The sequence below is a fragment of the Seriola lalandi genome, unplaced genomic scaffold (assembly GCF_002814215.2).
Source record: "Seriola lalandi dorsalis isolate HSWRI2012SDOR001 ecotype SW California unplaced genomic scaffold, Sedor1 jcf7180002054894, whole genome shotgun sequence".
In the NCBI taxonomy this organism is placed as follows: domain Eukaryota; kingdom Metazoa; phylum Chordata; class Actinopteri; order Carangiformes; family Carangidae; genus Seriola; species Seriola lalandi.
Genome location: NW_019525446.1, coordinates 121,559 through 130,261, shown reverse-complemented (window position 1 = coordinate 130,261; position 8,703 = coordinate 121,559). Strand labels below are relative to the sequence as shown.

The 8,703-nt window shown below is 44.4% G+C and overlaps 1 protein-coding gene and 1 long non-coding RNA gene across 8 annotated transcripts in view; one reads left to right on the top strand and one right to left on the bottom strand.

Moving 5' to 3' along the window:
* Positions 1–8,703, top strand: part of LOC111672158 (suppressor of tumorigenicity 7 protein homolog) — a 49,990-nt gene that overhangs the window by 14,127 nt on the left and 27,160 nt on the right. For 2 of the 7 annotated variants that reach the window (XM_087180164.1, XM_087180163.1), the window contains exon 1: positions 7,199–7,221. The exons of 4 other annotated variants lie outside the window; for them this stretch is intronic. The gene's annotated coding sequence lies outside the window, so the exon portion shown is untranslated. Of the gene's footprint in view, positions 1–842; positions 862–7,198; positions 7,222–8,703 lie in introns of those variants that run through there. One more of the 7 variants, XM_087180170.1, reaches the window with a different exon arrangement.
* The window catches only part of LOC147817779 (uncharacterized), a 4,737-nt gene continuing 1,495 nt past the window's right edge, over positions 5,462–8,703 (bottom strand). The window contains exon 2 of the long non-coding RNA XR_015438689.1: positions 5,462–5,735. This is a non-coding gene — a long non-coding RNA (uncharacterized LOC147817779). The remainder of the gene's footprint in view (positions 5,736–8,703) is intronic.

Sequence of the window (8,703 nt, the reverse complement as noted above, 5' to 3'; positions counted from 1 at the left end):
GGGGGGGGGGGGGGGGGGGGGGCATCTCTGTAGCAGCACAATGCTTCATTTATAGTGTGTTGTGACACATTTTACCTTTTTCTCAAAAACAAATTTCAGCTCCTGTGATTTGGATATTGCACTTTGCCATGGTGCAATCTCAATGGTATAATTGTTCAGCCCTGTAGAAGAAGATTGAATGGAAGATAACTCATTCATTGATGGGATACTCTTCTATTTATTAAAAACTAGATAATAATTTGCACTTTTGTGTTCATACAGTATTTTTCCCCGGGATGTGATGTTTTGCATTTGACGGCTGTGTTGTTGTTAATGGACACCCGAGCTGTAGCAGAGAGGGAGCCACTCTGTTTGGCAGTCTGTAGCCAGTTAAACTGCTGTCCCGTGTTGGCACACGGCTGCAGCTTTCTCCATTTTTGTCATGTGTGCAGTTTGATGCCGGCATGCCAGAGAAGCGTAACTGTGTAAGCTGAACGGTAGTGGTGCTGCACCAAAGGGCCTCGGTGCATAGTCTACAGAGAAGATGAGTAACTCATGCTGAAGAAGCAGAGAAGTTTGATTGGCAGATGATCAGATGATGCTGATTGCGCCGCTCACAGCGTGACCACAGCGTTATACCCGCACACGTCACCGGTTTAGTGCGCTATCATGTGAAACGTAGTGGATCCCACAGTTGAAACTAGATCTCCCCCCCGTCGTGTTTTAATGTAGGAGCAGTTTTCTTCTTCCATTCAACTTCCCGCTCTCTGAGATCCGGCTCTGCAACAGACACAGAGAGAATTCGGGCAAAAAGCATCATGGCCTTTCAACCCTGTAGGTTTAGGTAATAAACTCTGCAGCCTCTGTTGAAACACTGCTGAGGTAAGTGGAGCCTCTTTTATAGGCTATTTCATTGGAATTGCTTTGCTAGGAGAAACAGCTTGGATCCATGTTTATTTCCAAGCAGCAAAACACTGCAACAGGAAATGAACTTAGACACATTTAGAAAAAGTTTCAGCCTGAGACAGTGACATTATCTCCAGGAACAGGTTTTTCAGGTGTGTTAGTGCGGAGCTACAAGGCGTGCTTTCGTTTGGAAATGAGAACGTATGAGAAGCGTGAACGCAGCCTGAGGAAGACGCTGACCCTGTGTCTCCAGGGGTGTCAGATTCATGTATTTAATGAGGCCAAATCTGGTCTCAGGTAGATCCAAATCAGGATGTACAGAAACCTCATGAGTGCTCACATTCACGGCTGGAGTTCCCAGCCCCTGCCCTTCTGCTCAGCTTCAGTCTGCTCCGCTCGATAATCCAGAGAGAATCGAATCATCTCGACCGTTAATATCTTCCATATATTTGCTCATATCATGGTGTCTTAAAATAAACTGTAGCCACATTTATTTTGAGACATTAGTATAATTACTGCGAGCAGTGTATTGCCAATTTAACTGGGGGAAAAAAGAAAAGAAAGGCATCCTCCACCAACCTCTGTGCTGCGTTTGACATCACGGGTCAGTGTTCAGGTTTCGGTGGGAAACGCGTTGAATTGCTCTCTGGCACCAAACGGGGAGGACGGACTCGTGATGGCAGATGGCGGAGAGGGAGCGAAAAGCCAGGGAAAATCACTCCCAACATGTTTCTCCTCTCCAGTACAGCAGAGCGCCAAACAAATGCAGATTTCATTTGTTTACTCTCATTTATAACAAGTTGTAAAAGAAAAAAAAATGTATTTGACAAGACGGTTTAATCCGCACTTTAGCTAAAATATTTACTCATTATCCTCAATCAGCAAACCCGCCCCCCACCCTGTTTTTAGGGACGTAGAGCAGCCGAATGCACAAACAGTTTTTTAACCTGCCCACCAGCGAACTGTGCTGTGCACTGATAATATCAGATTCATACAAGCCTCATTCGATAGTGAATTGTCCTCGAGAGCTCTCGGGCCGTTTTAAGAGACATGTTGTTGTAGCGACGGTTTCCTGAAGGAGTGAAGCAGCCGTTGTCAGGGTTAAATTTTGCTTAGCGATCTTTGATTGCTACGGCAACACGTTGGAATGTGTACGGGCGCCGTAGCCCTCGCTTTTTGTGTAAAGAAAAATACGTGGCGCTCTTCATCTGTAAAACCTTTCTGTGAATGACGGGGCAGCACAGACTTTACCTTTTTTTTTGAGGTGTTATTGTTTTACTTGAGTTGCTTCTTCATGGGCTATTTCCTCCACACACACACACACACACACACACACACACACACACACACACACACACACTCACAGGCTGTCAGCTGTCAACCTCTCAATCCCCCACCTCTCTCTTCAGCCGATCAGTCCAACACAGGTTTGGGTTAAATGTCTCTCTCTCTCTCTCTCTCTCTCTCTGTCTCTCCCTCTCTCCCTCTTTCTCTCTCTCTCTCTCTCTCTCTCTCTCTCTTTCTCTCTCTCTCTCTCTCTCTCTCTGTGCTGTTGGATGTTATGGGGAAGAATTGAGGTCAGTACTTGCAGTTTCCTCTGTAGTATGAGATTTTGATTCCTGCCTGAGGGGGTATTGATTTTTTTTTTTTTCCTTTTTAAAGTCATTTAAACTTTATCGTTAGTAAACAACAAACAGTGACAGAGAGAGAGAAAGAGAGAGAGAGAATAACTTATTATATAAACTTCAGGACAGATTCAAACCAGTAACTTGTAGTTAAATTAAACAAACCTGAGCCTTCTCAATATCCAATCAGTAGTGCAGCCTCGGGGCTATTGATTTCCTGATGTCAAATAGTCTTAGAGGAACAGATGTATCTTGTTATAATGGATGTGAAGGGACCGTCAGTGACGTGCCGCTATCAGTGTAATAAGTTCTCAGGGGTTCTTCTGCGGCTGTTGTGACCCCACGGTGCTGTGAGGGAGAAACCTAGCTCCCCTCAGCGCTACACACATGTCGAAAAACAACAACAAACAAACCCTCCTTAAAGTTTTCTTCTCCAGGTCACTGGTTAATGTAATAGTTGGTAGACCTCGTGGGTTTGAATCCCAGTCCTCCTGAGCTGTTTTCCAGCTCGTCTTGACTGTCTCTGCTGTGTTGTGTCATGTATATGAGTCTGAGCTGCTGTAACATTAGTAGACCTTTGTATCTGACCCACCTTTAGCTCTAGAGGTGAAAGGTAATGTTTGTATCGATCTCTCCTCCACCCTAGTACAAATAATGAATTATAAATGTTTTCATTTCTTGAGTCTGCATTAATCCATAACCATGTTGCATTGACATATTATTAATACCGGCCCACAGTGCAATCTGAAAGGATTCTGACCCCCTTCACTTTACTCACATTTCCTTTTGCTAGAAGATGTTAAATTCAGTCGACACTCAATTCTCCATAAAGTCAAAACTGGATTTTTAGAAATATTGTGCAAATTTATAAAAAAAACAAAAAAAAACGAAAAACTGGAATATGACATTGACATAAGTATTCAGACGCTTTACTCAGCACCAAGTTGAAGCGCCTTTGGAAGTGATTACAGTCACCTCCGGAGCTCGGTCACATCGAACGGCTGGTGGTGGACGGACATTGTCAGGTCTCTGTGGAGGTGTTCAGTTGGGTTGAAGTCAGGACTTTGACAGAGTTGTCTCTCAGCCTCTCCTGTGTTGTCCTGGGTGCGTTCTGAGGTTCATTGTCCCGTTGGAAGATGAACCTTCGTCTTCGTCTGAGGTCCTGAGCTCTGGACCAGGTTTTCATTCAGGGTATTTCTGTGCTCGGCTCCATTCAGCTTTCCTTCAACCCTGACCAGTGTCCCTGCCCCCACTGCCTGATGCTGCACCGAAACCAGAGCCTTCCCCAGATCTGTGCCTGGATACAACCCTGTGCCTGAGCTCTGCAGGCAGCTCCTTCCTCCTCCTGTCTTGGTTTTAGCTCTGATATGCGTTGTCAGCTGTGAGACCTTGTATCAGACAGGTGTGTGCCTTTCCAAATCATGTCCAGTCAGCTGAATTCACCACCAGGTGTAGAAACATCTCAGAGATGATCGAGAGAAACGGGAGGCACCCGAGCTAAATTTCAAGTGTCAAAGCAAAGTGATATTTCCTTTTGTATAAATTTAACACATTTCTAAAATTCAGTTTTCTCTTTGTTATTATGGGGTATTGAGTGTAGACTGATGAGGGGAAAACTGAATTTAAAAGATTTTCAGCATAAAGCTGCAACATCACAAAATGTAAATAAAGCGAAGGGGTCTGAATACTTTCCGAACGCACTGTACAGTGGTTTGCGTGACTGCCTGTGTGATTACAGTTCCTGACGTGAGCAGGATTTTATCAGTTACGTCTTTATGTGTGTTAAACTATTATTTTGAGATCATGTGATGAGATCATTTTTACAGCACGGAGCCTAAATAATCAGTAATATCCACAGTTTCACACATGATGCTGTGCGGTTTCAAAATCAATAAGGATAATTCTTTCTAGGGTGTCCTGGTACTCTAATCTGCTCCACACGTACTGCCTGAAACCTGAATGCTGCACTAACTGTAGACCAGGCTATTTCTGAGTAAGATTAATGTTAGATTGCCAGCAGTATGCCTTCTGATAAGGATGAGCTCAGCGAAATGCAATTGGCAAATGGAGGCATGTTTTGATTGTGGGAGGATTGCTGTGGGCCATACCTTAGTCATATCACTCCAGCATTGTATAAGTGCTCTTTCATCAGTGGCCATTATGATGATTTTTTAAAGCTGTTTTTATGTTGCCTATTGCCTGACAAGATCCCATCGTCTTTAACTGCAGTGATAAGCCAGCGATGGGCTGTGAACCGTCCTGCTGAGGAGGCTCCAGGTCGTGTGCTTGCATTTGTTTGCTGTGCCTTCAGTGCCCGAGAGTAGAATAAGGTGCTTACCGAAAATGGCCATTTGATGAAAGCCAAACAGCTCTCTTGACAGCAACCAGCTGTCTCTGTTGCTGTGGTAACCCCCTGTAAGAACGGCAAAACGGCAGAGCGATCGGGTTTCTGTGGTAACTGTTGACTTTTGCTATTTTTGTCTCCTGAGCTCATGTAGTGGTTTTGAAGTTGAACAAACCAAAATAAAGGATGTCCAGTGAGGACTTTATCTCATCCCCCATGACAGAGACACTAATGTATTCTCATGGATCATCACCTCTCACCTTACACCATCACTCAACACGTGCAAAATCAGGAAGCGCTTCACCATAAAGCTCGTACACGCTCATCAGAACTTTTTAAGAAACAGAACTTGACTGGTTGTTGGATCTTCTGTTGTTTTACAGTTGCTCACTCACCGTTACTGCTGGGATAAGAGCTTCTATTCTATTTTTAAGAGTCCACCAAAAAGGAAGTCGTTGCTTATGTAAAGCTTTGTCTTTGAAGATGCGATTCATTGTGAGTTACCCCAGATATAACTGGAGCAAAAACATAATTACCATTTACCTTAATTGTGTAATTTTTTGGAAAATATTAAAGTTTTAAACTGAGTACACAGTCACAAACTAAGTGTGGGATTCAATATAAGTTTAATTAAAATAAACTAGTATTACTACAGTTAATCAGCTGGAGGCAGATGCAAAAAAAAACTCAACTCAAAACAACTCTGTGTTTGCACAAAGACAGAAATATGCACACATGCATTATAAAGCTGCACACACACGTGCTTCTGTTTTATAAATCTCAATCATTGCAGAACTGGGTGCACGTGCACATTTCCACTCAGCAGCACCCACCCTGGGTTAGGGTTGGCCTCCATTTGCATATTAACACGGGTACTCCACCTGTCAATGAGAAGAAGTGTAGTTTTACTGGATGTGTCACATGAGCGAGGTTCTCCAGCAGCACTGAGCAGATGTCATTACACACAGCTGTGGCTTTTTATAGCGCCAAGTACGGGCTAATTTATTTCATGTATCTGTAAACCATCCCTGCTGTAACGTCTCAATCATCGTTATTAAACGTCTGAAAGATAAACGGTGATTTTACAAAGTAATAATGGGATGTAAATGTAAATAGACAGAATAATAAAGTTAATCTTTTATGAATAGTTATTTTAAATGAATGTAATGTATAATAAATGAGCCTTTGATTGAAATTTTACACGTCGCTGTGCAGAAAATAACACAATCAGGAAATAAATATATACTGTATGTATATATTTGTGGTTTTAAGACCCAAAAACCATCTCAGAGTAGTTTTACATCTCCTCTCTCAGGCTTCTCTCTGCAGCTCTAGTAACAACAGGTCAGTGAGCCAATCAGAAGAGAGGAGGCTCTGACCCTCTCTTCTGATTGGCTGACTGTTTTCAGAGTGATTGAATAATAATACAGGAGATTTCAGCTAAATCACTCAGAGAAACCAAATCCTGCAAGGTTTGGATGGTGGGTCCAGGTGGGCGGGGCTTGGTGACTGCTTTGTTGTGACATCACAAAGTCACAGAAGTCCTGACGGCTGGTTTTAAGGCTCAGTTTCTGAATACAGGCTGTGTGCATTTCTCTGTGGACTGAGGCTTTGATACTTAATCAACTTCACTTCATACAATATGGGACCTTTAATGTCTCCTCACCATTTCACCTGCAGCTGGCTCGAGAAAAACTATGTGATGTGCACACATTGTTTTAAAAAGAAATACCAGTTTATGCGAGGAAAATGGCATTTGTGCGTTTTTTTGTTTGTACAGCAAGTTCCCAGAGTAAAGAGCCTGTTTGTCATTTTCTGTAGGAGGAGGAGCTGCATGAAAGAAACCATTCACTTTCTAACTCAGGTGGTTCTGTTCAAGTCTTCAAAGAATAGTGATGAACAGTGGAGTATTTCTGCCAGAAGCCTTTTCTTAAGCCCTCGGTGTTTATCACTGTGAAACAGTGGAGCAGCAAACTGTGCTGCCTGGTTAGCTCTGTTTGCGTCTCAAAGAAAACAAGTCTTCGTTTGTTTTTTCATGAACATACTTGTTTGTTTTTTTTTGGGATGGCCTGCTGTTGCGTTGGTCACTCATAGCCGCTCGGTCCAGTGTTCAGACAAGATCTCGGCCGTTTAATAGAAAAACCTGGAAACGCTTTTACATCATCCATAGTTCATTTTACTGGCATTCAACATGTCCATATATGGACGTAAGGCTGGTTGTGAAACTGTTCAGCAAACAGGACCAGCTCCCAGGCCATTTGCCGCTGCCATCCATAACTTCAGCGGTGCACAAGGCCGTGCCAACAGTAACAGAGCCGAGACTCTGGAGCTTTAATGATCATACGGCTCGGGCCAGAACCAGGGGAGGTGAGGTCATTCTGTTGCTGCTGGATCCAGCCGCACGCTCACCTCGCTCAGTGTGGAAACTGTTAGGTTCCCTTTGAGTGTCTATAGTAATTTCATGTAGCTCAACATTGGACTGTTTGGTATTGAAATGTTGAAATTGTAAACATTGGCACACAGTGTCGGGTTTGGCATTCAGGGAACCCACGACGCTCGACCAGTACAAAGCTCGGCTGTAAAACCCCTGCTTGTCTGGGTGATAAAATCCGCACCGATAACACAGTAAGTAAGAGGCCTGACGGCGGCCGTGATAAAAGATCAGAGAACTCGAAGCGACTAACACATAAAACAGCAGAGTGCATTGGATCGGTTAGATATCAGTTAATCAGCGAGATAAGTTGGACCCTCTGCCGTGGAATATAAAGGAGGAATAGATTACGGAGACAATAATTTCACAGTTGGTGTTTGCACAATCCAAACGTCTCTCCGCTCAAGCAGCTGCCTGTGTAAACAGCTGAATTTAAACACTCTTCCACTGGACCGTGCTGGGATCATGTCATGTTTGACAACACAGTAAAGACCACTAGCTATTATTTAGCGTCTGTGAGCTCTGATGGAGCCGTCTCTCCTCCACAAACCTTTTTAATCTCGTTCCTTTGATTCCTGATTTTGCTCTGAAATTGAGGCTAAAATTTGAGTTTGCTTCCTCTTCATTTATCAGATGTGCGCTCTCTCTCTCTCACCCATCGAGTTAACAGCAACTGTTGCTCGAGTGTGCGTTACAGGGCCGCTGTTGAGGGCCGCTCGCGTGATAATTCTTCTTTGTGGATCTTCAAGGAAGCGCGGTGATAATTGAATCAGTTCAGTGGGATCTCGTAGAGGGAAATCACTGCATTTGTCATCATCATGTTCAGACGCTAACGTCGAAACCGCGGCTAACCTTGTCAGCCATTTAATTTCACCGGGCTCTCTTACATCCTCCTCCTCTAGCGTCTTAGCGAGCTGAAGGAAGAAACAGAGTGCCGTGCGACCGGCGGGTCACTCATCCAATCAGCGGATCAAGTGGGGGGAAACTCGGCGCTGGGTGAAGGCGAATGATAATGTTTCACCCTCCGCTGCTGCTGCTGCTGCTGCTGCTGCTGCGGGCCTCCGGAGCAAGGCACTTAACCTCCAGTTACTCCACGGAACTGGTCGGTGGCCACGTGGAAGACCGGAGTGATGCGAGGAAGTGGACGCACGAGGGTCAAATAGCTGCAGATTAAAATCAGAGCGGACTCCTGGATATTTCCATTGCAGTAATCACACGACTGCAGGACTGACTCTCTGCTATCTGTGAATCTGCACCGAGCAGGCGGCTCCCTCATCCATTCTCCTGTAGGGTCATTTAGGGGTTGCCATGGTTACCTCTGCAGGAGGAGGCTAAGGAGCACCCCACCCCCCCTCTTCATTAAAATCCATGATATTGATTGGCTGGACTTGTATCTACGGACCCCCCCCCCCCCCCCC